Source organism: Herpailurus yagouaroundi, unplaced genomic scaffold (genome assembly GCF_014898765.1).
Source record: "Herpailurus yagouaroundi ecotype Mexico unplaced genomic scaffold, PumYag 161, whole genome shotgun sequence".
Lineage (NCBI taxonomy): Eukaryota > Metazoa > Chordata > Mammalia > Carnivora > Felidae > Herpailurus > Herpailurus yagouaroundi.
This window is the reverse complement of record NW_024412402.1, coordinates 5,266,503-5,293,794: the sequence shown is the minus strand read 5'-3', so window position 1 is coordinate 5,293,794 and position 27,292 is coordinate 5,266,503. Positions and strand designations below refer to the sequence as shown.

The 27,292-nt window shown below is 46.5% G+C and overlaps 1 long non-coding RNA gene across 1 annotated transcript in view; it reads left to right on the top strand.

Moving 5' to 3' along the window:
* The window catches only part of LOC121035395 (uncharacterized), a 41,867-nt gene that overhangs the window by 3,333 nt on the left and 11,242 nt on the right, over positions 1–27,292 (top strand). Inside the window, exons 2-3 of the long non-coding RNA XR_005792860.1 lie at positions 16,516–16,624; positions 16,786–16,917. This is a non-coding gene — a long non-coding RNA (uncharacterized LOC121035395). The remainder of the gene's footprint in view (positions 1–16,515; positions 16,625–16,785; positions 16,918–27,292) is intronic.

Below are 27,292 nucleotides of genomic sequence, written 5' to 3'. Positions count from 1 at the left end.
GTACCAGCAAGCCTCCCAGCCCCAGGCTAGCACCTCCCCATTACCCATGATCCAGTTTTATTCTACAGTGCCTTGTCTAAGAGCAAAGCCAGGACTTCCTGCTGGAATAGCCAGTCACATTTGAGTATCATGCCATCTAATTATTTAGCAAATGATAATAATAATGAGCCACGATTTAGCCAACACGTATGGGAGACAGATTGTCCTGGGCGGTTTCTACAGTGCCTGACTCTACTGCTTATTAACTTCGAAAGCCTCCATTTTCTCACCAGTTAAATGGAAACATGCCATAGTGAGAGATTATTGTCCTGAGGACCAGTCAGTCACACATGGTTGATAGACACAGCACTCGGCCACCTGCAATCCCCCGTAAGGCAAACCTAGGGCCCATGTATGGCAGGCATGGCCAGCAATCACCCCCGTGCTGTCAGCAACTTTAGGGTCTGCTCAGCAGCACAGAGCTGCTTTGGCTAAGGTCATACCCTTCCCAAAGAATCCCTGGAGGTCTTGGCACAGCACACAGACCCTGGAGAGTGAGCAATAAACCCTGGGAAGACCTGCCAAATCCATAAAATTTTAGGCGCGCAGTGCAAGGATAACTCCTTCAAAGTAAAAGGCAAATGATCGAATCTTAAAACTCTGTGGTAATAATGGAAGCAAAACACCTGGTGAGCATCCTTGGGTTCTGGAAGCAGCATATTCCAAACCTAGGGTCACTGCTCTGGCCCATATACCAGGTGACACAAAAGGCTGCCAGCTTCAAGTGAGGCCTATAGCAGGAAAAGGGCTCTGGCACAGGTCTGGGCTGCAGGGCAAGCAGCCTAACCATTTAGACCACACAGTCAGGCAAACTTGCAGGAGGCATCAGCATAGGGAAAGATGCCACATGGGGTTCCTGGAAGTCTCAGTGGGAGAATCAAAAATCAGGCCCCTGTGCTTCTGAAGCAAGACCCTGCCCTCTGCAGCACATGCCTTTAGAAAAAATACCTCCTGGCGTGTGGTATGAGGTCTTTAGAATTGGAATGCCCAACCATGAGATACATCAGGGGTGAGGTGGCTGGAATTCACCTTTGTGAGCTTGTCTATCATCAGGTCAGGCAGGCCCAGCAACAACCCACTGTATGACAGAACTGGTTCATCCAGGACTGGGGGCAAGCAGGGCCAGGGACATGAGGAAGACGCCTAAATAGTGGCCCAAACCCCCATGGCACCCTCTACTTACACCAGAGCTCCTTCTTCATCTCATGCCTGTGGCTCTATGGAGGAATCTCATGAGACCAACTAAGGAGGAGGAAAAAGCCAGAGCGGGGCTTATGCATGGGTTAGCTCTGTAAGTGGGTATAAGTACCAGTGGCCTTAAAAGACAGTAGTGCCTTCTGCTTCTGGGAAGATGGAGTACACATATTTTTCCCTATTCTGTCCATCAAAGACAACCAAAAATTGCACACTGTATTTAAAACAAACCTAAGAAGGCTCTGAAAGGCAGAGAGAAGGCAGACTACATAGGGCCCTTGGGACCTGAGGAACAACACAGGAGCCAGTTGTCTAGGCCTTCCTTTGCCTCATCCATTCTAGGCTTGGGTCTGAAGACATGAGCAAGCTGGAAATGCCAATGAGTACTGGCAAAATACCCTCAATAAAGACCTGCTCCCTCGTCCAAAGGACCAGGAAAAGAACAGTCTAGCAAGACAGAAAACTTTTAGAAAATAACTACTCCACTCTGGCCAAACACCAGAGGAGAAACTGTGGTCCCACCCCCCAACCCCAAAGGCCAAGTAGGGAGCCTCTGCTCCAATCCCCTCATCAGAGTGGCACCAGAGAAGGCCCAATGGACAAAGAAAACGTTTATACCCTCCCCTACTCCCAGTGGAGGCCACATCCACTCTTCACTCACCCCCTAGTACATGTTTTTCTGGCTCAAGACGGGTATTTCTCTCAGTTTCCCAGGACACCACACTTGTGTGTGTGTCGGGAGAGGGGAAGAGGTATTTTCTGAGTCTGACGTAAACACTTTTGGCTTTGGGTTGAAATTGCTGTCTGCAAAGCCAGTGAAATTTACTCCATGGTATCCGTTTGGTTTTGCCCCAAACCCTGGACTCTCCCAAATCTTGTGTTCTGGGCGCCAGACAACTCTTGTAAATTTCTCTGGTCCTAGTTCACAGTGGGCATGCTTATTTAGCTCGGTTTGAATCCCTCCTCATCTACTGGCCAGCCAGGTGGCTGTAGTCAAATGACTAAGCCTTTCTATGCCCAGTGTTTCTAAAGCAGATATGATAACAGCACCCATCTTATGGGGCCTCAGTGGGGTCATACAGGCACAGGGTCCATCATATAGTAAACTCTCAATAAATGTTAACTTTTGCTCTCCTGAGCACCTCTTCCCACCTCTTCTCTTTTTCTCTGGGACCTAAAATCATGAGGCTTCAATCTCAGACTCAATTCTTCCATGTACTGGCTTTGCGACCTTGGATAAGTCTCTTAACCTTTCCGATTTTAGTTTTCTCATGAGGATGAAAGGCACAGACACACCACCTTGGAAGTTTTGTGAGGATGAGATGCTGGCTGTGCGAAAGAGCTTTCTCCATAGAATTTGCACAGTTGCTATGCAAATGGCATTCAGGCCATGGAAAAAGATCCAGAAAGTGCTCATTGTCCTCACAACAGCTGGAGCCAGCATCACAGACTGGCTTTATGGCGTAAAAGCTCACATCTGCCACACACACTAGCATGTTAAACTCTCACTCTTCTCCCGTCAGCTTCCCTGAGTGTGCTTCCATCGTTTCCTTACGATACTGATCCGCTTAACACCTCTCATCCCCCAGTCCACGCGCAAGTGCTCCTGTACACACCCAGGTCTGGGGGCCTCCATGAGTACACAGGGATGGAGGGGAGGGGGCTTGAGGGGCCTTTCTGAGAAGTTGGAATCTTGGTTGGACTTACTCTCTCTCAGTGGTCATATTTGGGCTGGGGTGACACCACCATCCTCATCTTATACCACAATGGAATTTTGAATCTTTGGAATTAGTAACTGAACTTTTTTGTAATACACGGGAGGAAAGAGAGACTCGCTGAAGGGAAATTTTTGTCAGAGACAACACACTTGGGTTTTCATAAGTCTGGGTGCATTTCTTAGGCTGGGTTCCTCAGTAGCAGATCCTGAGACGGGTTATTTTTCAAGTGATTTATTAAGGAAAGCCTCTCAGGAGAAAGTGAGGTGAGGGAAGCAGGACAAGGAAGACAGAAAAGCCACCAAGTGTGTGAATTCAGGCAGAGTCCCTGGACAGTGACTTTAGCCTGGTCCTAGAGAGCATCTCTGGGTGTAAATGATGCCTCAAAGTTTGTCAGGACCAGAGATAAGAAAGCTGAGAATAAGTACCCCCAGCCAAAGACTAAAGGGCAGGAGGTAGTGTGTGGGGGCTACTAACCTGCCACGCACTGCCAGCTGTCCACACCTATGGGTATGCAGCCACAAGGCCTGCCTCAGGGAGAGTCAGGGATGGCAAAAATAAAGCAGAAAGTCACAGGAGCAGGGGGAGGAATGCGTGTAAATGGTAGGAAGGATCCCTGGGCATCTGGGTAAGCCCAATACTGACAGTATCTACCTTACATTGATTCCCTTTATGGGTATTTTCCTTTATTTCCCCCCATAGTTCCTGGGCCATAAGCAAACACCCTAAAAATAATTCTCTCATTCATTACTGGTGGACATGTAAATTGCCAAAACCACTTTGGGAGACAGTTTGGCATCCTCTCCTAAATTCAAAAAGCCCATGTCCTACTAACTCCCCACCTAGTTACAAGCTCTTTCTCATTTAGGAGCAGTCATGTTCCAGGGCACAATATCCCGGATGTGGACACCAACCACATACCCATCAACAGTAACACAGATATATCTATATATCGATATCTACATATCGATATATCGATATATCGATATCTAGATATCTATCTATGTAGATATATAGATATACAGATAGATATCTGTATCTATCGATATATCGATATATCTATCTAGATATCGATAGATATCGATATCTAGATAGATATATAGATACATATATATAACATAATGTCCACACAATGCAATATTGTAGAGCAACAAAAATAAACTACAGATTTACACAAATGCATGTTTCAGTCTCGAATAAATGTCGAGTGCATAAGACACTACAACACAAAACCACATGAGATTTTGTTCCTATAAGGTTAAAAACAATAAGCAAAAATAAACTATAATACTTACAGTTGGATGTGTAGACCATAAAATCCTAAAACAAAACAAAGGAATGATTACCACAAAAGGCAAGATACTGGTTATCTTTTGGAAGTGGGGATTAGAGGGAGAAGTTACTGAGGGGGGTGGGATTCAGGGATTCTAGGGGGTCGGGGACCTTCCATATCTTGACCTGCAAATTGTTACAGTAAAGTTTGCTTTGTGATAAATCATCAAGATGCAAGCATCTCTTTTATATACTTTCCTGAATTGTGGTATACTCCATAATAAAAAAGAAACTACTGTTTAAAACAAGTTTTAATTTCCTTTCCTTTTCTGCTTTTTCTTCCACTTTGTAATTGTAGCAAAATAAACAACATAAAACTTTACTTTTAACAATTTTTAAATGTACATTTAAATCAGTGGCATTAAGTCCATTCAAAATGCTGTGCAACCATTGCAACCATCCATTTCCACAACTTTTTCATCATCCCAAATAGAAACTCTGCAGTCATGATGCTGTAATTCCCATTCTCCCCTCTTTCCAGCACTAGTACTCTCTACTCTACATTCTGTCTTTATGAATTTGCCAATTCATTGGTCTTTTTGTGTCTGAATTATTTCATTTTGCATAATGTCTTCAAAGCTTACCCATGTTATAGCATGTATCACAATGTCATTCCTTTTTATGAGTGAATAATGCTCCATTGAATGCATATACCACACTTTGTTTATCCATGCTGATGGACACTTGTGTGGTTCCCACCTTTTGGCAGTTGTGAACAGCACAGCCATCAACAAGGGCTTGCAAATACCTGTTTGGTTCCCTGCTTTCAATTCTTTTGAGGACAAGCCCAGGAGTGGAATGGTTGGATCTGCTTCTGTTTTGTTTTGAAGTTTTTGAGAGAGTGAGAGAGTACATGTGCAAGTGGGGTAGGGGCAGACAGGGGGAGAGAGAATTCCAAGCAGGTTCCACACTGTCAGTGCAGAGCTCGATGTGGGGTTCAAACTCACAAACCATGAGATCATGACCTGAGCTGAAATCAAGAGCCAGACGCTTAACTGACTGAGCCACCCAGGTGCACCATCCACCTTCTGCTTTTTAAACCAAAGGAATGGGTCTTTCCTCTTCCCAAGAATTTTTGCATGAATCCCAGCCAATGAGAGGGCTGACTATTGGAGGGCAGGGTGAAGCAAGGAAGTGAGAGATGCTCCTAGCTTCTGTCACTCACGACTGAGGCAAGAGGCGATGGAGGCCAGGATCCCTGGGTTCTGTGCCAGCTCTACCAGCCATGACCTAGCATGCCTCTTGCCCCCTGCGCCTAGTGACCCCATGACTCCGTGGGAACAATATCTCCCTTGTCGGTAGGAAGAGAATAAGCAAGGATGAGCAGGAGATGTCAGAGACTTTAAAGAAGCATCTTGACATTGATTAAAAACAAAACAGGGTGAGTTATGCAATGATAGACAAACTCCTACTGTGGTCCTCTCTGGCTAAATGGGGGTGAGGACAGCGGAAGGGAAAGGTGCAGGAAGACAGGGAAGGTGGATGCTGGAGAAATGGAAGAAAGGATTGAAGAGAAGAGAATGAAGGCAGTGGGGAAGGAAGGCGATTTTCCAGAGGCAAAGGCCTGGAGCTGGCATCCCTGAGCAGTGGCCTCTAGAGCTGCCACCGGAATTCCAGAGGAAAAATAACAGCCCGTCACTCTCGGTGACTGGCATGCCACTTTATGGGGCCTGAAAGCAAAAACGCGGCAACACTGACAGAAACAGGTGTCTGTAAACAGGGAGACAGAGCAGTCCTCAGCCTGATCCTCCTGAAGCACATCCCCACCTAATATATTATTGACAAGGCTGACTTTTATCAAGACCTTCTGGCCTCCTGTGTAATAAATGTGTATCTCCCACTCTTTATCACCCATTACCTTATTAAAATAATCATCTTAATTTCATTGTTAAAGTGATTAACAGGGCAAGTATTAAAGGAAATTAATCCTCAAAAGGAAGAATAACTATAGCCAAAAACTAACTCCTCTGAATTGGTCTGGTGGTAAAGTTCAGGATTTTGTAGTTAATGAGCCTTAGAGAGTTAAATATAGAAGAGTGCAGGAGAGTCTGGTGAGAGATGGAGAACAGAGAGCTGGCAGAAGCTGAGGTTGGAGGAGAGCATGGTTCACACCTCTGTGTCCATTCACTACGAGCTGAGAGGAGGCTGTACCTCCTGGCCTCTCGCACCTGCAGTGCTCACGGTGGTGCCTGCCCCTTGTGCGGTCCCCAGGGATTCAGAGCCCAGCCCAGCCCAGGGCTCAGTATGAACCAGTGGCAAGGAGATGTAGGGGCTGAGGGGAGTCCTAGACTGAGGCTGAGCTACTTGAAATAGAGTCAGAAACAGCCAGCAACAAGCTGCTGCCATATCCCCCCCTTCTGAGTTGGGTGAGAGAAGACCAGCATCCCATTCCTTTCCTCCTCTGTCCCACCTGCTCTTTCCACCCTGGGGTCCCTGCAGTCTTTAGCTCTCCTGTTCCACTGACCAGGCAGCTGGATCTCCAGGGAAGAACTGAGAGCAGGTGCCTAGGGGGCTGGAGAGGGGGAATTATGGTTCCCTTTGACAATTCCTTCACTTGTGCATTCAATCATTCATCTCATGTTTATTAAGCTGCTGTGATATAGCACTTCTACTTTAAAAGCTGGGCATAGAAAGAAAGGCTTGGCCCTTTAACTCAAAGTTTCCAGTCTGTTGGAGACAAAAGACATATGCAAACAGATAATTACCAGACATGCATTGCTTGTTTAATGCTCCCTTAGAGATGTGTGTGTGTGTGTGTGTGTGTGCGTGTGTGTATGAGTGTATATAGTAGCATTCCAATACTCAGCTGTTAAATATATAGATCTTTTATATTCTGAAAGAGTTCTCATAGGCTCTCAACCAATGAAAACTTCTCAAGAACTTTCTGTGGGTCTTGGCTGATCAGTACACCGCAAACACCCTCAGCTGATGACCTGCAGCGTGTGCTGGTGTACTTGGTTTTGATGTTCTCCCAGCCTGTTACTGCGTGTCCCTGGCAACAGCAGTGATACTGACTGGCTAACCAAAGGGGTACGAGATGGCGGTGGTTCTGCTGCAGTGAAACCAGAACATACAGGCAGGATGTTACAAATTGAGTTCTCCTGTCATGCAAGGTATGTTCCAGGAAGTGGGGGAGGAAGCACAGAGTAAAAAGCAGGCAATTAGGGAGCATAAAGACCTTTGACATTAATAATGACATCATAAATGCCACTGCAGCCTGGTCGGGGGAGGAGCAGTGGTCAACGATCGTATGCAAGCATTTGCAAGAAGCTTTGGTCCGAGACAGGGGACATGAGGAGAATGGAAGAGCACTGTGTCCCTGGATACCCCCTCCACAGAGACAATGCCAGGGAGGCACTTGCACTGCTGTCGGGCAGTCCGAGGCAACAAGGTTGGGCCCTGGCCACAGTCTGCCCTGCATGTCTGATACAGGCAGAGAGAGGCCTCTGGAAGTCTGGGAGTTCAGTGTCCACTCATTTCTGACATCCTTAGGCTTCTGTGTAACTAATCCCATAGATTACTAACATACAAAATCACCATTGTGATATCAATAATATAGAGCACTCTACTAAGGTTTGTCTGTATTTAAACATTCTCTTTGAAATATGGGTAAAGAAGTAATGAAACATGAGGATCAAAGTGGGAAAAAAATCTGTGTTTGATATGTTGAAATTCTATCAACATCAGTTCAAAATTAAATCTATATTCATCACCGAAAGACTGAAATGGCATAAAAATTCACGATCATTTTGAAAGTTGTTCGTTTTTATATGCAACAACATTATTCAGAGCCTTCAAAGGGTTAAATGAAAAGGAACTAGAAAGTGTCTTGGCTCAATAACTCCGGGAAGAATTTTTTATCCTTTTTGAACATAGAAATATTTGTAAAAATTTAAATAGTAATATAAGCTGAAGACAGAGATTAGATGATATCATAATTCCTATCTTTTGCAGAATTGTTTGGAGTATTAGCATTCATAACACTAAACAAAATAACCATTAGGGTCTGTATTTACTGCTTCGTTTGTAAATGCCATTTAGATCATGAGTCTTTCCTATTTGCAAATTCTTCATATTTGAGAGGTTGAATTAAGAGTAATATGTCAATCTCAGGATTCTGTGAAGAGAAAAACCTCAAAAATCATGTGCAACAACATCCATGATAAACTGTCTTATGTCAAGGCATAATAAAAAATATGTATATGAAAGAAACATGGATATGAAAATATGTATATGAAAGCACAACCCAAATATCCTGGTCTACTGATCTCTGTTGGAAATGAGCATCCATCCACCAGAGTTCAGGGCCTGTAACAGGATCATAGGGCTGATTGTTCTCAACTCTAACACCAAACTTCTGAAAATTTAACCACTAACATTTTTAATTAAGCAATTGTAATAATAATCATTTGGCATAATATTTCAGATTTATTCCTGAATTCTGGAAGGTCATCTTATGATGACTGATTTTAGCATTCGGTGTTTGGCCAAGATATGAATGCAGCTAGTGTTCACCTATTTGGTGTGATAGATGCTCTACTAGACGTGGTGATAACATGACTGAAGTCATGCCTGAGTGTCTATAAAAATTAGGGAAGGCTACACATAGAAGCCAAAACAGAGACTGGAAGGATGAATTCCAAGTTTGCCCAGAGAATGAGAACGAGATAAGATAGGGTATTCTAGGAAGAGGGAACAGTTAAAACATGTCTTGAATGTCTTTTGAATGCCAGGGGCCACTTTGGTGTTTTCTACACGTGTTATTTCCTTAACCAATAGGAGGAAGCAGGTACTCTTTGATCTTTTTTGCAAAGGAGCAGAGGCTCAGAGAGGGGAAGTAACTGCTCTCTGTAACCTGGAGAGTGGCTCCAGAAGAAACTCCCAACCTCATAAGGCTTCTCTGGAAAACTGTCCATATCCCTGTGTCCCCAGCTCTCTCACTGCTGCAGGTAGGGTGAGGGCTTGCCCTGGGCCTGCCCTGATTCTTTCCAGGCGGTACCCATGGCCTTATGCCTCATCAGTGACCTTATTCCTATCCCTGGCCTTATTTCTTACCTGTTGCCTTATTTCTAATGTCACACACATCCATTCTCCCCAATGATGCCATTTTCATATTCCAGACAGGCCTGGGCAGAGGTGTCTCGGGCACCAACCAGAGCCCTCGGTTTTCTTTGTGGCCCAGCAGGTCATCCTGTAGAGCCCTCTTCTAATGGCCTGATTCTCTTCAGACGCTTTTCTTTCTTCTTTGGTTTCCCTTTCTTCTCTTTCATCTCTTCTGGGGAAGGCCCGCTGCCTGGCATGGCTATTGTGCTTGGAAATGAGCCTCCTGGGCTGGTGAATAAATTGCATTTTATTCCTCCCTGTCACTTCTGGCTGGGGAAGCACTGGGAGATGAAAGCTGAGACGTCAAAAGCGCTTCCTTTGACCCAGGGAGGCATTTCTCATTTCCGAACCCTCGGGCTGCACTGAGCCCCCACATCGGTGGCACTGGCAGGAGCTGAGCCTCGTCCAAACCCAGGGGTCTTCTGGGCCTCCTGGGCTGAGCATCTGGATGTCACTGTCTTCACTAAATCAGCAGAGGGGGCAGGGCTCACTTCTCAGCAAAGCAGAAGCATCACTGACAGAGGTGGCTCCTCAAAGGGACAAGCAGGTCCCCTATGTGGAGTGACTGAAAGTTGGATTTGTACTGTCATATCAAACTGCATGCAGAGATGCTCTCCTGTGGGCCAGGTCCCACTTCTCTCCTCTCCTGCACTACTCAACACTTATCGCCTGGCTCCTTGTTGAGCAATCTCTCTTGTTAAGACTCATAATCTATCTCTTCATTCTCAGGTGAGCATGGACGAAGGTGGGAGATGGGAGAAATCAGTCACTGATCTAAGCACAGAAACTGGGCTCTGAAGGACAAGCAGGTCTCCACTGTCCCTGCAGGAGGAGTGACAAGTCGATGGAGGGGCTGAGACAACAGAGGGACTCCAAGGAGAAAGCTGGCTTCTAAAATAGGGAATGTTCAAACAAAACTGCCAATCCCAATCTGGCAAAGCCACCAGAATCCCTCCCTCAAGTCATCTTCCACCCCATCCAGGAAGAGCCTGTGCATGAGGAAATCCTTGATAACTGCACTTCTGAGTATTTCCAGAACATATTAGAGCATTGACTGCAGAGGAAGCCAGGATGTACAGAGGTACACAGTTTGAGGTCAGAAAATTCAAGGATCAAATTCTGGCTTTGCCACTCACAGGCTGAAGGTGGGCAGTCTGGAGGCTCTATCCCAGTCCCTAGGGCCATAAAACAGAGAGAATGGCCTCTACCCCACATGCTGAGAAGGCTGAATGGAATCATCTGTGTAGAGGGTCCACCCCAATAGCTAGCACTTGTTGATGGCCAACAAATGGTTATTTTTACTGCTGGCTGGCTATACACACTGAAGAAGGATGTCACCCAAGTGAAAGGGCACAGATTTTGGAAACTGAGCGACTGAGCTCAAATTCCACTTCTGTCTCTTGGTAACTGTATGATTCTGGGCAAGTTTCTAACTGCAAGCATAACCACCAGTTCCGACAGCTACCATTCACAAGGGGCTTATTATGTGCCCAGGGCTCTGGCTATGGTGCTGTCTTCTTATTTCTTACAAAGGGCCAAGTCACCCACTAAAACACTTACCCCTAGAAGCAGCAATGAGATTTGAAATCAGGTTCATGAACTTAGTCCACACTTGTGACTAGTATATCTCCTCACCAGACTGTTTCACCTAACCATCTGAGCCCCTGTCCCTGCTGTGTAAAATAGGGGTGATAACGCCCACCTCCTGGATTTAGGAAAAGAATGATAGAAGGTAATCCATGTATGACTCCCCCAAAACAGCAATCTTCTTACTATCATTGGGCTCAGGAGGCAACATGTAGTATGAATTCCAAGTTGTGGTCACAGTTTCTGGGGGTGGGAAGAGATTATAAGAGTCATCTGATTCCAGCCTCCTTCAATTCTCATTGCCACAAGTGAAGACCACCAACTGGCTGATTTCTGAGACCTACAAGGACAGAGTGCTCCAGATAATGATCAACATGTCCAACCGGGACTTGAAGATTATACTAGGAAAATTTATGGAGCTGAACATCGTGTCAAGTCCCATGGCTTCCAGTTTTTGTATTCCTTTGCACAGTTCATCGTGGTTGGGGAAAGCCCACATTGCATCTACAGAGATCCTATGGGTCCTCTTCCACTTAAAGATGTGCTCCCTGCCTGTCCTCATGACACAATGACTGTAGGGCTAATGTCTCCTGGGACATCCCCTCAGCTCCCCTCTCTCCTCAAGGGTCTTCTCTGGGCTGGGACCATTGTTTCTGTTTTGCATACGGGAAAGAGGGAGGAGGGGCCTTTTATCGATGGAACAGAAGGTTGAGGACAGGAGAGGCATGAAGGGTCCTATCCTCAATGTTGGTCCTGACTTCCCCTTTGCTCTCCCTGGGGAAGACTGGACATGTGTCCACTCTCAGTCCCCTGAAGTTCCGAGGCCTCTGCAGAAGCTGTGTGGAACCTGAGAGCCATCATACGTCACTTTACGTGATAAATTCAGAGAGATGGAAAGAAAAAGTACCCTGAATACTGATGGCTGTGCAGCTGTGAGAAGGAAAGTTTCCAGAATTGCAATGAGCAGCCTTGTGCTGAAGTTTTATGTCATTTGCTTTCAATTCCATTTACAGTTATTTCTTGTTTTTATATCATGTTTTATTGAAATCCATTTTTTACTTTAATGCTTTAGGCTCAGTCATGGATCTTTTCTTTCCCCCCTATCTTTTGCCTCTTGAGCACGTGAAGGTTCACATTATGCAAACAGCACAGAGAGGGGTTTTGAAGTATCATGGGTTTTTGTTCCTTTCTGTATTTCTCAGATTGAGTATTTTTTTGGAAGCAGGCTGGGAACACGGCCATGCAATCCGGGTGTAGTTCAGAACCTGCAGGCAGGCTGGCTTGCTCGGAGTGGGGCCTGCCCCCTCTTGCCTTTGTAACTGGAACTCAGTCCAGTACCATGCTCCAGTTCCATCCTCATGACCAGATGACTGGCTGACCTAAGGAGAGAGTACCCTACTTTGGACTGCAGGTGCTTTAGGTAGAAAGAGGGAAGAAACAAAAGTATGGTCTTGGAGGCTCTGAGGCAAACCAGAGCATGTCTGGAAATTAAACTGAACAAGGGATTGGGATCTGTTCCATTCCTGCTGCCCCCACGTCCGGGCACGTCATGGCCTCTCACTGGAGAGGCTGCAGAGCCTCCTACCAGGCTGCCTGCCTCCATCGGCTCTTCCAGCAGAGAAGGACAACCCTGAATGCCACCTCATAGAGCATCTCCCAGCTCTAAGCCTCTGGGTCTCCACCACACCTGACATCCTCAGTGGCATCCATCTCAGGACCTGCTAATGGTTGCCAGGCCAATCAGGACAGGCTCTTCGCTGCTCTTGCCCCTGCCAGGTTCGCTTCCAGCTCCACTCAGATGACCAGTTGTTCTACCATGGGGAAGGGCTTTCCATGTGAGTCTGCCCATCCAGGAAGCTTGTCTGGCCCACTCTGGCTGCTGGTGCTCTTTCTAAACTGTGGCTAGCCATTCACTTTGTCCAGTGTCTCGTGTTGATATTAACTTTGACCCGAGTGTCTTGTCTCTTGAAGTTTGCATAGGAGGGTTGTAAATCAATCAGGACTATGAATCCATTTTATGTAATTTGGCCTGCATAATCTGAAGCAACCCAGTCTCTCTGTGCCTCACTTTCCTCATCCAAAACCTGGAGATCATACCAGTACCTAACTCAGAAGGGCATTATGAAAATTAAGTGAGTTATTATATGTAGAGTACTTAGAACAGTGTTTAACACACAGTACATAATATATAAGTGTAAGTTTTTATTATGATTATTTCCAAATAACAGAAATAAACTCAAGGCAGCTTAGCTTTTTAAAGGGTAAATTAGTATTTTAGGGAAGGTTATACAAATCTCTGTAGAACCCAAGGGCACAGATGTATCTGGGCCTCAGGTGGGTGCTGATGCCAGATGGGAGATGGTTATGCCTGGTTATTCTGTGAGTTCATCTTTCTCTGTTTCTTGGTCCTCCAGCAGGAAACATGGCCACTTACAGTTCCCAAGTCACCTGTCCAGCCACACAGAGAAAGCGAGCTCTCCTTACTAATTTGTAGGGAGAGCCTCTGATAGGCTCAGTTTGGATCAGGGCTCAATCTTTATCCAGTCAGCTCTGTCCAAGAGAGTGTGACCAGGCCATGTCGCCATGTCTCATAAAATGGGTGCAGGGCTTGCAGTTAAGTGTGTGTGTGCACATGCAGGCTAGTCATGAACCCATCAGCCTCTTCAAACTGTATCTTCCACAGTGCAGGGGGCTCTTTATACCTCCCCGGCCTCAGTTTACTGTAGCACAGAGTGCTTCACACATAGCTGGTGCTGAGTACAGATTAACTCAAGTCTAAATGTAGACTCAAAGTACAAGGATTATAGCTCACTGTGTTTGCTCATCAAACTTTGGAATGAGTTAGACAGATTTGCAGAGCTCCCTTGGGCTTGAAATGACTCTCATTGCTGCTGCTTCTTGCCCGCCCCCATCTCCTGCCATGTGCCAAGATACTGGTCAGTGGGAATAGCATCCATGAGGAAAAAGTGCAAGCAGGACTTTGCAGAAATGTGCAGTTACCAACACTCTCTTTGTGTTGAGAGCCAGCAGAGGCTCGTACGGCCCACTCAGCTGGGCTTGACCTCCCTTTTCTCACAATGAATGGTCTATCAGGCCACAGGCACTGGAAACTTTCCTTGAGGCACTGACTGGGTGAGCGTCAGCCTGGGGGGTCTGAGCAACATGCTGACAGAGGTGATGGAAGGCTGCCTGAGCTTAGGTCACTCATAGAAGTGAAATCAGACTCTAGGCAAGAGTGAGGATGGGGTCACTTAGGAGAGTATCTCCTTCGTCCTTGACCCCAAACCTCTCAACTGTTCATACCCAGCTCATCCTCATCAACAGAGAAAATGCACAACAGCTGCCTGCTCCAGTCCTGCTTAGCCTCACCCTGTAGGGCAGTGGTTCCCAAACTTGTCACCCTAGGGCAGTGGTTCCCACACTTGTCACCCCGTAGGGCAGTGGTTCCCAAACTTGACTGCATATTAGAATCATGTGGGGAGCTTTTAAAGATCCTGATTCCCAGGCAGTGCTCTGGAACAATGAAACCAGATTCTCTGGGAGGGGAACCGGGCATGCTTCAATATTTTTAAACCTTCCAGGTGGTTCCAAAATGCAGGCAAGTTTGCAAACCACTATACTACAAGCTCATTTCTTCACATGGTTCTAATACTCAGGTGACTCGAAAACCTGTATCACCAGCCTACACACCTTCTCTCTGTGCCAAGCTTCTTGTTGCTTCAATGTGTTCTCTCTTGCACAACTAATTTACAAGTTCTGAACTTCTGTTTTTTGCCCTGGCATCATCTCCAGCTCTTGAATCCCTTGTCTTCAAACCTTGGTTAATTCACTCACCCCTCTTCTCAGCACCATCATGGCATCCAGACATTTCATTTCCACTGCATTAAATGTGCTTCTGTTGCTTTACAAAAAATATCATCTATTATAAGCTTCTTGAAGGTAGGAGGGACCATGTGTCCTATTTTTGTTTTTATATCTTCCTAGAGTACCTGGTAAAATGTCAACTGCCAGTAAATGTGGTTGCCCCAAGACGGAGGAGAGAGCTGGCCAAGGGTGGTTTAGGCAGAGCCAGTAGGGGCCTCTGAAGGTTGGAGAATCTCTTCCCAAACTTTCAGTCTACAAGGGTGATACACCAGTCATGGTAAAGAAAGGTCGTCCCATACTCTTCTGTTTAACAAGAGCCTCTTTGCTATATCCAAGGGTGGGAAGTATTAAAAGAAATCCAGGGAGGTCTCCTGGGAAGGTCTGTGGATGCTAGTTACCAAGGGAGGTGCTTAATACCAGTAGCCACCGATCATTAAGTCCTCAACTTTGTGTCTGGCGCTCTACATACAACTGTTCACAATAATATTATTTTAATGTTTCTGAGCCTCAAAAAGGCTATTTGTAATAAGCTATTTACAATAAGCTATTGTAAAAAGGCCCAAGGTAAATAACAGACCCTAAAGGACTATGTACTTCCCAGTGAGTCAGGTATGTTCCAAAAAAGACTTAGATATAGAGAGGAGAAGGAGACAGGTGTCTATCTCACTCCCAACCAACCTTCTTCCTCATATTTGAGGACAGTGGCCTAGGCAATGGTTTGCCCATTACTCCGGGGTCATGTGTATCACTATCCTTTTTTTTTTTTTTTAATGTTTTTTTAAATTTATTTTTGAGAGAGAGAGAGATAGAGAGCATGAGCAGGGGAGGGGCAGAGAGACAGAGGGAGACACAGAATCTGAAGCAGGCTCTGAGCTGTCAGCATGGCCTGAAAACTCACAAACTGTGAGATCATGACCTGAACTGGTCAGACCTTAACTGACTGAGCCACCCAGTCACCCCATCACTATCCTTTTAATGCCACATTCTTAAGGAGCTTTGAGGAAAGAGAAGTCAAAGATAAAATCTATCTTTATGTGCATATAATGATCATCAATCATTTTCTGATGAGGACTAACTGGTTGCAAGTAACAGAAACCTTGTTTCCTTAAGGAAACAAGGGAAATGTTAGACTGAGGGGTTGCTTCTGGCAGCCAGAGAAAGGAATATAGCTGGGTCCCAGGAAGGGGCTGGGTGCTGCTGGCACTCTCTTCCACCTCTGTATCTCTCTGCTTGCCCACCTAAGTCTCATCTTGGACCTGCAGACCTGCTTCTTATGCTCCCCGTAAATAGTGTACACCATGGTTGCCCTAACCCTGGGCATTTATGTTTGCATGCTATGGTCCTGGCCCCGTGGGAAGTTTAATTTCTCTCTTGACCCCATTTCTAGCTTTGTCGAGAAGAGCGTGCCCCTCCCTGCCCATATTAGGTCACATGCCTCTGGATGGGACCCTATCTCATCGGGTTGGTCAGTGGTGTTCTGGAGTGAAATGTGCCCATGTCTCTGGATAAGAATAAAATAATCCAAGAAAGGAGAAAGGAGAGCTGACAGTGATCAGTAAATGGTTAGCATAGCAAAAACTACACTTTATCGATGCAGACGCTAAATCAGGGGTTTTATATTTTTCTCCAATTCTCACAACAATCATCCAAGGTTAGGTATTGTTATTCCCATTTTCCACAGGAGGAAATTGAGGAGATTAGAGATTAGCAAACCCTGGAACACTGATTCTGGTGAATTCAAGCCCTTTTGGAATCTTTTTCTTCTGGAGACAGGTTGGGCTTTATGTCAGGTATGTTTATTCTTCAGTATTTGCTCCTACTGGCGAGGGATGTGTATGTGTGTGTGTGTGTGTGTGCGCGCGTGTGTGCAGGTCTCTGTGTATCTGCATGCACTTACTTTTTCCACGGTTGTGTGTGTCCTGAGATTCTGAGAATGCTCATTTCTCAGCAGGGAGAGAATGTTCAGCTGGAGCCTGCCAGCCTGAGTCAGCCTGGAGCCAGAGGCCTGGCAGGAGTGGACAAAGATGGTCTTTATCCACCAGGAATGCAGTGACCTCACTATGGCTTTCCTCTGCTGGCTTGGGTTTGTGTTAAGCAGAGGGAGGGAGATTTGGGTTGGGGCTCAGTGCTGCCTGTTCATGTACCCTCCAATCCCTTTTCCTTCCCTCATCAACCACTGTGGATAGAAGCCAGGAGCTCTGGTTTCATTGCTATTAGGCTAAAATGGAGACCGGGCTGGAGCTGAGGTTGTGGCAGACAGTGGAGCAGGGACCCTGGAGTAGAAAGATCAAGGATCAAAGACCAAGGATCAAGCGTTCAGGAATGAGGAGGCCTGGTTTCCACCTTTTTTTTTTTTTTTTTTTTTTTGATGGCTGTGATATTCTATTCAGATCATGCTACCACTTGAGATTTCAGTTTCCCTCATCAGGGACATGAAGGGCCAGATGATCTTTAGTGAGGCAGCCGGGTAAGTCAACCGTCTGATCTGTGACAGCTCTTGCCCTTTCTCCTTGTCCTTCAAGGGAAAGCATGGCTAGGCCTGGAAAGAGTAAAGCAGGTGGGAACCATAGTCTTCAGGCATGTGAAGGGCACAGGTATGAAGAATGACATCCTGAGTATGGCTTTAGACTGGCGATGGAGGGGTTTAGGTAGGCTGTGGGTGAGATCAAATTTTTTTGACAAGGAGAACTGGGAAGTCACAGATGGCCTATGTTGCTAATGTTCATCTTTGGATCTTAGCTTCCTCAGCTGTAAAAAGAAACTGCCCAACTAGATGGTTTCCAAGGATTCTCTTGGCTCTGACATGCTACAGATGACTCAAGGAGTCAGAGGACTCCCAAGCTTTAGAAATTCTCCCCCTGATTTTGCTCTATGTTTGTTTTGAACACACCTGTTTTCTAGCCCATAATGGCCCAATTGTTATGGCAAGGGAAAGAATACTTGTGTTTTGTGTGGGGGGTGATGGGGGTAGAGTGTGGGGGGCAGAGAGAAAAAGAGAGAGAGAGGGAGAGAGAATGGATAGGTGGTGGGAGGAAGACATGAGAATGAGTTCTCAGGGCCTCCAGGAATCTGTCATGCTTTCATTGGCTCTCATAAACCAAAGCCATCAACCCTTCCACACACAACACAAGTCTGGGTAATAAACTGGAAATGATGGTCTCAATTGTTTAAATCCTTCATATTTCAGGCCACAATCACCCCATTTGACCCCGGTTGTTTGACACAGCTGACAGCTTAGGGACCTGGTAGCCGGTTCCTGCTGAATCTCCTTGCTGGCTGGGGACACCCAGCCTCAGGGGTTCATACTGATAGTGACCCCCCCCCCCCCGGTGGTGTCATGGCGCTGCCAGTGCCTCCTCATCTTAATCCTTCTTTGTGCAGCTAATTTAAAAAGTGTCAGAGCTTTCGACACAGAACCAATGGTAAATTGCATTTGTCACAAATGACGGGGCAGATCTGTAAGGGGTGGCCTCTTCTCATGGGAGTAGTTACTATTTGGACACTACCCTGCAAGTGGACTAAAACCCTGACTTCTTTCATTGGGGATACCTTTTCTTCATACTTGGTAAAAGGTACTTTTATTAGGACACTCAAAGGGAATAGTTAAGAAGAATTGAACTCTTACATTTGAATAGAAACTGTGCACAGACACAGAGCTTCAACAGAGCCAATTACAGAGAATATTCAGATACAATGGCCCCATAGGGCTGGTGTTAATGACTAATGGCTCTAAGGATGGGGGTGTGGGGAGAAGAAGAGGTAGGGACTATCCCTGACCTGTCCTGATCTCTTCCCCTTCCCCTGATTCTGAGTCTGTTGCCCCATCATGTTCTCTGTACCTCAGTCTAGCATCCACCAGAAAGGCCTCTTTTGGGCATTAGGATGATGGCAGAGCATGGGGATTTCCCAGAGTCTGTCTGCAGCTGCTCAGTATTGAATACATATAAGATAACTGCTCTGGCCAAATAGAATCCATCAATCATATCACTTTCCTCTTTCACCTTCAATTTCCATCCCTAATTGTTAGTACACAGACCTCCACACCGCAGGCTCCTAGAACAGACAGCTCCAAAATGAAAGGCCTCTGAAAAACCTTTTTTGCTTACAATGTCCTCTTTGGTGGTGGGGGGGGGGCTTTCAGGGTCTCCCTAAGGGGTTGGTTTGGGCTCTGTCCACCTTCTGCGTTTAATGACGTACGTCAAAGATGTCCCGTGTATTCAGAAGCCCCTTCCTCCATGTTTTCTCTCTCTCCCCTTCAATCAGTTCTATTGTCTCCCCCCACCATCCCATCTGCCCCACCCCCATCTGCAGTGGTTGAATTATAAAGCTGCCCCTTATAGCAAATTCTACTTTACCAACACTTTACTGTTCATGTGTTCTTCATTTCAGTTGTGTGAAAGAGTTTACCATGAAATGCTGTGAGGCTCTACTTCACTTATTTATAAAACTAACTGTCGGGGCAAGACTAACTATACACAGGAAATTTAAAATTGTCTTAGGTTTGGTGAGACAGTTACATGGGTTAAGATTGCTTATTTCTGACTCTTACCAACATCCTAGAACTCCCAAATCAAACAAGTCTGGAGGGATGAGGCATCATGGCTCTGGCTAAGTTTACACAAGGCAAGGAGATATCTTGGCTGCTGTAATTATCCCCTCATCACCCACCTCCACCAGAAAGCCTCTGGCTTTCTCCACCAGATACTAACCACTGTGGCATCTGAGAGGACTCTCATTTCAGTTCTTCGTTACCACATAGCTGTGACCACCAGCTCCCTAGCCAGTTATGCCTCTTCCAGGAGAGCTTCACTGATCAATAATTCTGTTTGAAACCTACCAGGTCACTTCAGCAAATGGACCCTTTTCTCGTCATTGGTATTTCCATTTTCTTCTTGTTTTGCTATGGATGAGAATGTCGCATGGATGAAGGATGCCAGTGTGGGTTTGGAGAATGTTAACCTGACAATGGGTCAGAACATGAGCGACAGGGGATAATAGTAGGAAAAACATTTGGGAAATTTTTTGAGCACAATAAACATAAAAGCTAGACAAGAAAGAAAAGAAAAAGAAAGGTGACAAGTCATGTTAGAAAAAAAAAAATTATAGACAAGTATTGATCCAGCCAAGGCTAAGAAACCTCGGTGAGCAATTGACAGTGTCTGGTACTTGGAAAAGAGGTTTTGTTCTGACCACTTCTGGTCTTTGATAAAAGGAGATGCTAGTCACCCTGCAATTGGGGCTTGTGCTGGTTCTCTCTGGAAATAACTTTGCTTCCTGAGGATGGATGTGGGGAAGGCTTATTGAGAGATCATCTGATTGCAGGCAGGGGATGTCCTGGGAGAGGGGATGATGTTGGATAAATTAAAAGCAATTTCATGTCCAGTGGATGAAATGAAAAAATCTAGATTCTGAATCTATGATACATACTGACAATTTCCTTATCAATATGTATTATGGCAATTCTCACTGTAGTGAAGTTATTTCAAGTTAGCATGTAGGTCCCCTCTTCTAGGAAGCCTTCCCTCATCTCCTCTTGTCTTATTGTTTTTAAAATCCTATTTCTGTAACTAGGGTGGCCAGATGTCCCAGTTTGCCCAGAATGTTACCAGTTTGAACATGCAGCCCTCACATAATCATTAATAGCACATTCTCCTGAGTATCTTGGTTTGGACAATAAATGGTATGGGTCAGCTTCTCATATCTAACACTCTCAACTTCTCCATATCCTAGCACTAGTTCATCTGCATAATATCTGATTTTCCTAAATCCTTCATTAGACTTCACAGTCTTTGAGGGCAGGCTCCTTTCTTGTCTTGGTCACTGTTGGATCCTCAATATCTAGTACAGAGCCAGGCATACTGTTAATGCCCCCAAAATGTTTACTAGGTAAATGGATAAATGCCCGTAATCTAACTCAGATTCCCAGGGCTTGCCTAGCTGGAAATGCTTCATGAAATGTTCTGAGCAAGACAGAAGTCACACAGAGAAGAAAGGAACTGTCCCCATCCCCACTGTTAGGTAAACTGGTTTGTAGCCATTGGCCACGTCCAGTTCCTTCTGCCATCTGGCTGTGGTCTGGGTAGGCAGCCCAAGTTACTGTCCTGTGCAGTCCCTGTTGTGTCTCAGAGCCATTGTGGACTCCTGTCTGCATGGATTACTCCCTGGAAGTGATGCTGTCCTAGGAGGCAAGCAGCTGGAGAACAAGCAGGGGGGCAGTGATGACAGAATCCAGCTCTGCCACTCAATGGTGGCTCTGTGATCTTGGTCACAGCCCTTTACCTCTCTGGCCTTGCAAGAAAAATGTGCCTTCCAGCTATAGCCCTCTCTGATTCAGTGACTGTCCTGGGATTCACACATAAACAGGAACCATGGGCTGTGAGCCAGGACAATAATAAAATGGGCTGCTTGTCAGCATTTCCACAGAGAGGGGGAGATTGCCTCTGAGTTCTCCACCTTAGTTTCTCTCCCAGCCTAGCCCACCCAGGGCTTAGTGCTCAGACCCCTTAAACAGCCCCCAAAGCTCTGCCTGGCAGGCCTTCTTGCTCAGCAGGGCCCTTCCCACAGTCCTCCACTCTCCCCTCAGAGCCCCACTGGTTAATCCTTAGGCCTTGGCTCTCCTGCTCTGTGAAGGGCCTGGCAAATGTGGAAACATTCAGGAGTGCACGTTCCCAGGTAACCAGCTGGCCTAGAACGGAGCACCTGGGAGAAAATTCCGAACTGTGGTTGACAAAGAAGGCAAAGGGTGAATCAGAGATGTGAGGTAAAGCCAAGAATAGGGAAAGAGTGTCATGAGATCAGAAGCCAGGAGTATTCGGTACAGTCTGGGAAGCAGAAAGCAAAGCTGGTAAAGGTTGAGAGAGCAGCTTGAATGCTGTGAATCAGGGAAATACATGAGTGAGATGTTTCTATGGGGCTGTGGGCAAGTGGGAGCCGCAGCTGATGAGAAGGACTGGAACATGGCTAATAAGGCTTCCCATGGTACCACAGTTGGGGTTATTTACAATTTCACAGAAGATTCCCGGAGATGCAATACTTTCACTGAGAGTGCTAATTCTCAAATGATAGAATCTCAGATGATGTGGCAGGCCCAGAGAGGGAGATACTTGGAGCCATTGAAACTGGATCAGAAAGCTACCTTCTCCTAAGGTGTGAGCTCCTAAGATAAAGAGGTATCCGGGGGAACTGTTGAATAAGATGGGTGAAAGACTGAACAGCTTCTCCATCCTGCAATATTACTTGAATGCTGAGGACAAGCTCAGGGAAGCTGAGGGAAATGGAAGGTCTAGATTTATAATTGTGAAAGTACCCCTAGTAGCAGAGAAGGGGACAGAGGTGCCCCCAGATTCTGGGACATGCTTTGAAGTGGTTCTTTAAGGAATCAGAGATTCTGGTGGTATCTTCCTACTTGGAGTTGATGGGCTGCTACTCAGACACCGTGAAACTGAGGGTGGAGGATGCTTCTGAAAGAGGGACCCCGCTCTCTGCTTCTTGCACACCTTAGGAAACAACACAGTCCCTGGGAACTTGCTGAGGAGCCAGGGAAGCCGGGGGTGGCTTCCTCCCTCTACCTCTCAATCCTGGAGTTTTAGAGTCTCCCTGACAGTGTGGCACCATGTTAGATAATAGCGGCACAGCTAATTTGTTAATCTGCCAGAACCGCATCCAACACCCTTTTGTTCACTGACACCACGGTAATAGGAAGGCACTAGCCCGGCCACTGTTTGCCTGCTGAAACTAAGCCACAGCGCTCTCTGCATAATTCATTTGTGCATGAAATGGAAGCTTAATAGCATAAGTAAAGCACTAAGCAGAAATTGGCAGTAAATGTCTTTTTTAAGTCTTAAAGATAGACTCTACTTCACTCATAAAGCCCAATTTGGTATTACTTAATGGCATAAAACACTTTTCTCTGAAGCCATACTTACTGGGCGATTTTAGGTGCCCCCTACCTTTCCCAGCCGCTGCCTGCTATGATGGCCCATCAGCCTGTTGCTCCTGTCTGCCTACACAGATGTCTCCTTCTATGTGGCACTGAGCCAGGCATCCTATATCACAGGACCCCAGTGCCTCCTCCAGGGCTCACTCCAGCACCAAAGGCTAGAGTCACCCAAGGGCCAGGACAGCCAGGCCTGGAGCTTCGAGCATGCTGGTTACAGAGACAAGGGACTGGCGGCTCTGGGTGAGCATGCAGGAGTATTAATGGCCAGGGCAAGCAGGATATGAGTTGGAGGAGTTGGGCTCCTGTTCTTCCAGAACTGGGAATGGCTCTTGTGAAATCGCTTCTCAACAGGAGTCTCAGGCTGAACTGAGTCTGCTCAGAGCTTGCTAAGTGCTCATAGGAGTCAGGACTCTAGAAGAAAGGACCTCCTACTTTGTGGGTCTCTTTCTGGTTTTCTATTGCTACACAGCAAATTGCCCTAAACATACTGACTTGCAACAACCATTTTACTTAACCTGGCAATTGTATGGCTTGGGACTTCTGGAATTCTGCACCTTGTGGGTATCATGTGGGGCAGGACCCATGTCTAAGATGGCTTCCTTACTCCCGTGGCTGGTGCCTCCTGACAACCTGGCCTCTGTCTCTACATAGCGTGTTTCATCCTCCAAGACCTCTGCACATGGCTTTGGCTTTTCACTGCATGGCTTTCAAGACTGGTCCTCTTGAGGGGAGGTTCAAAAGTGATCATTCAGAGAGGCACAGCAGAGAGCTGCAAAGCAACTCTGACTCAGCTGAAGCCCCTGACATCATGTGTGTTCCATTCTATTGCTCAAGGAAGTCAGTGAGTCCAGCCAGGTCCAAGGGAGGAGGGGGTATAGACTGTACCTCTGGATGTGCACACAGAGAGGGAGGAAGGCAATCTCGGAGGAAACTACCCCAGTCTCCAAGTCACTCACGTAGGACAAGGCTCCAAGTTCTACTCACTGGTTCTTGCTCACGGAACCAACACATCTCCACATGTGCTAAGATGCATACCGGCACTCCCAAGTACATGTTGTTGAGTAGGTAAACAGTGTTCACTGTGGATGCACACTTCACATGTTTAATGGGTGCTCAGAGAGTAAAATCTTCTTTATATACGGAGAAATAGGTTTTGAAATATACTCGAGTACTTCTGTGTCAGCGCAATGGACCAAGACTGGAGCGCCATCCTGAAAACCCAAAGACTAGATCACGCAGTGATGCGGCGTCAGGCCCCAGGTGGCGATGCCCTTCCTGATGCTGAGAATCATCAGGTCCCAGGTTTCTCACTAGTTTCTGTCCTCACTAGTTTCTGTTGCTGGTGAGGTAGGGATGAGGGGGAGGAAATTTTGAGTTGTAAGGTGGGGGATGGGAACAGGAACATGCCCCTAGTTGATGACTCTGGGTGACAACAGGCTCTCCCCTCTGGTTACCCTTTTGTAGGTCACTCTGAGATATAAAAACAAGCAAACACGCAGACATGTCAGAGATCAAGTCCTGTGAGGGTTAACCAGCTAGAGGCCTTCCCGGGTCTACACACAAGTCACAGCCCTTCTGCCAACAAAACTTTTGAACCTTTTCATGCTAGAAGAATGTTCCTTTGTTCTGACCTTGAGCTAGTTCTCAAGCTCCCTGGTAATAACTTGGCCTTGCAAGACACTATGCCTAATTACCTCTAATTTTTCATTCTTCCCCCACTCCCCGCCCTTTTCCTTAGCCATAGTTGGTGGAGAAAGGCAAATCAACCACAGTGCAATGATTGTTTGAGTCATTTCCTCAATTCCTGATTCCTCTGCTGGACTGTAAGCTCCATGGAGGCAGTGGTTTTGTCTGTTATTTTTCGTTTTTACAAAGCAGTGCGTTAGAGAGCACAGTATCTGCCACATGGTAACACTCATTAAATTGTTTTGAATCAATGGGTGAGTGAATTTATTCAATAATATGCATTCAGCAGCTATCATATGCCAGGCACTGTGCTGGGTGCCAGGGATCTATTAATGAATAAGACAACATCCCTGCCTTCCAGGAGCTCAGATCACGCCTGTATGGGTCCATTGACATTTCTTGGCTATTTCTTCCTCAGCCCTCAGATCCACGCACTGCTCATAAACTATCTGGCCATATGGGGACCATCTCTCTGGCACAACAGCCCAGATGGTGGCTTTACCAGGCAGTATTATTTAGGGGTGATCTTCTCCCAACCTCCTCCCTTCCTAGCTCTCACTTAATTACCCAGCATGCCTCATAAATAAAGTGGGGGAGGGAGGGATTGCCTTCGCCTTGTGAGCATAAATGTTTTCTAAATGATATTGTTCCTGCAGCTTCTGAGAGCCTCATAAACATGCCTGGCCCTGGATTTATTATGCGACAATAATCCCGCTTAGCCAGCTGGTGAGATTCATAGTTCTGACCCCTTTCCCCAGTGCCCCCCTCTTCCTTGCCTCATGCAAGCGAACAGGAGGCCAAGGGGGAAAGGTTGCAGGGCCTCAGGGACTACAACTTGGGACAGCTTCCAGCAGACTGATGCTTTCAACCAGCTTCGAATACTCCTGCCTTTCCTCCTTATGTCCACTCCCAGAGCACTTCCAACCAGCTGGCACGGCCACCTCCCCTGGCAGTTCTGCAAGTTTCTCCAAGGAGTTCTGTGGCTGCAAGGCAGGCCCAGTGGGAGCGAGGGGGCCATGCACAGCCGTGCCGCTCTCCTCTGTGCGTCTGTCCCTGCAAAGCCTCTTTAAAGGAACCCAGCCCACATGTGTCCACGCTGGGACTGTTCAGAAGATCACCACAGGCATCAGCAGACAGCTCCAGAATCCTTCAAGTACTTCCTGCCCACCGGGTTTGCAGCATTTCTGCTTTCAAGACCCCCCAACCCCACACTCACTTTGGGTCTGTAATTCAGATTTTCTATCCTGGTATTAGCAGCCCAGTCTTGGCCCAGCTTTCCCAGTGGGCCTGAAAACTTCACTGTGACTTCTGTTTCCTATGATTTAGTTTCAGCAATGAAACGGTGGATAAGAGATCCTGTAAGACAGACCCAGAAGCACCCCCTTGCCCTATTGCCTCCCTGACGGAAGAGGGACCTTGGACTTTGGAGACTGATTACTATGACATTGAGGCCAAGCTGTCATCAGTCCTGGAGTGCACATCCTGTTCACTGTGTGCGCAAATGAGTGTCAGCCAAATATATCTGAGCCATACTGCTGCAGCCTTAAGGCCTGGTTTCATACAGTGTCACATTAAAAGGAAAAACAAATCTAACTCCAAACGCTGTGAAAAAGCAGTTTAAATTTTTCCCCCTAAAGGTTCTTGAGGAGATGGTAAAGGGGAACATATATCACATCACACAGAGAAAACCATTCTAAAATCCCTGTTTACTAATCCGTCTCTACAAGGTCCTACAATATTCAAAAGGAGTAGAGCTGCAATATACAGTTATGCAGGTCATGCACTGCACAACTCTAGGGGGCACCATTCACATTTGCAGCCATAAGAGATACAGATTTATTACAGCACATTTCTGGCAGATGGTTCTAACCTGTCTTGAACAAGGGATGGCTTTTTCTGTTTTTTGGTATCCCTCTTTTTCAACTCTTTCCCCTCAAATTTCCAATCTGGGTCGGCCCTCCTGCTTTACTTCCATCATTGCCCTCACTCAGTGCATCATCTCACCCCTCAGATCTTCTCTTTGGAGTGTGGTCCATGGCCTCCCTGGGTCTGAGTTTAATATCAGCCCCTTCTGGGTCTTGACTGTCGTCTATCATCACTATTGCCCAGGAGCAGGTCAGTGGAAACAAAGTTTCCCCCTTATGAAATGACAATGCTCTCTCTCCCTCACCAGAAAGACCCCAGGGGCTGATGTTTTCAAGAAGATTTAAGAATCTAGCAGAGACACAAGAAGACACCTCTCACTCCTCCAAGAGGGGACCATTTGGTCCCACCTTCTGCCGTCCCTGCAGCCCAGTGTGTACAGCCAGGTGTGCCTGGCTATTCTGAAAAGACCCCATGGAAGTGTTCCCAGGACCCCCCTCATCCCTCCCAGGATCTCACATCATCTCTCTGCAGTGATTTTCTTTTCTTCCACATGAACCTGAGTCCCTCCGCAGGTGACTTAAGACACAGCCTCTGTTTCAGACCCACAGTGGGGATGAAACAGGACACTCGTTTACCCTCACTGTCCTCTAGCAAGACTTTTGGGTCAGCTGCTTCTCTCCAGACAACAGTTCCCCAAGTATGGGTTGGGAGAGGAAGAAATACCCCTAATAAAACTCCTGATCTGGAGCGACACAGAGAATGGGTGTTGATAACCACCTGCCCCTTCCCTTCTTAGGCATCATTCTTCATTGTTGATTTGTTCTCTCTCTCCCTCCCCATCCTCCCTACTGGCTGAATCCTGACTGGAGCAGTTCCCAAAGGTTCTCGGACAGCCTGACGAAGAGGCTGCATCGTACCTTTGATCAGCTAGGGCTTCCAGGAAGACCTGACTCCCTGTTTCCCACCA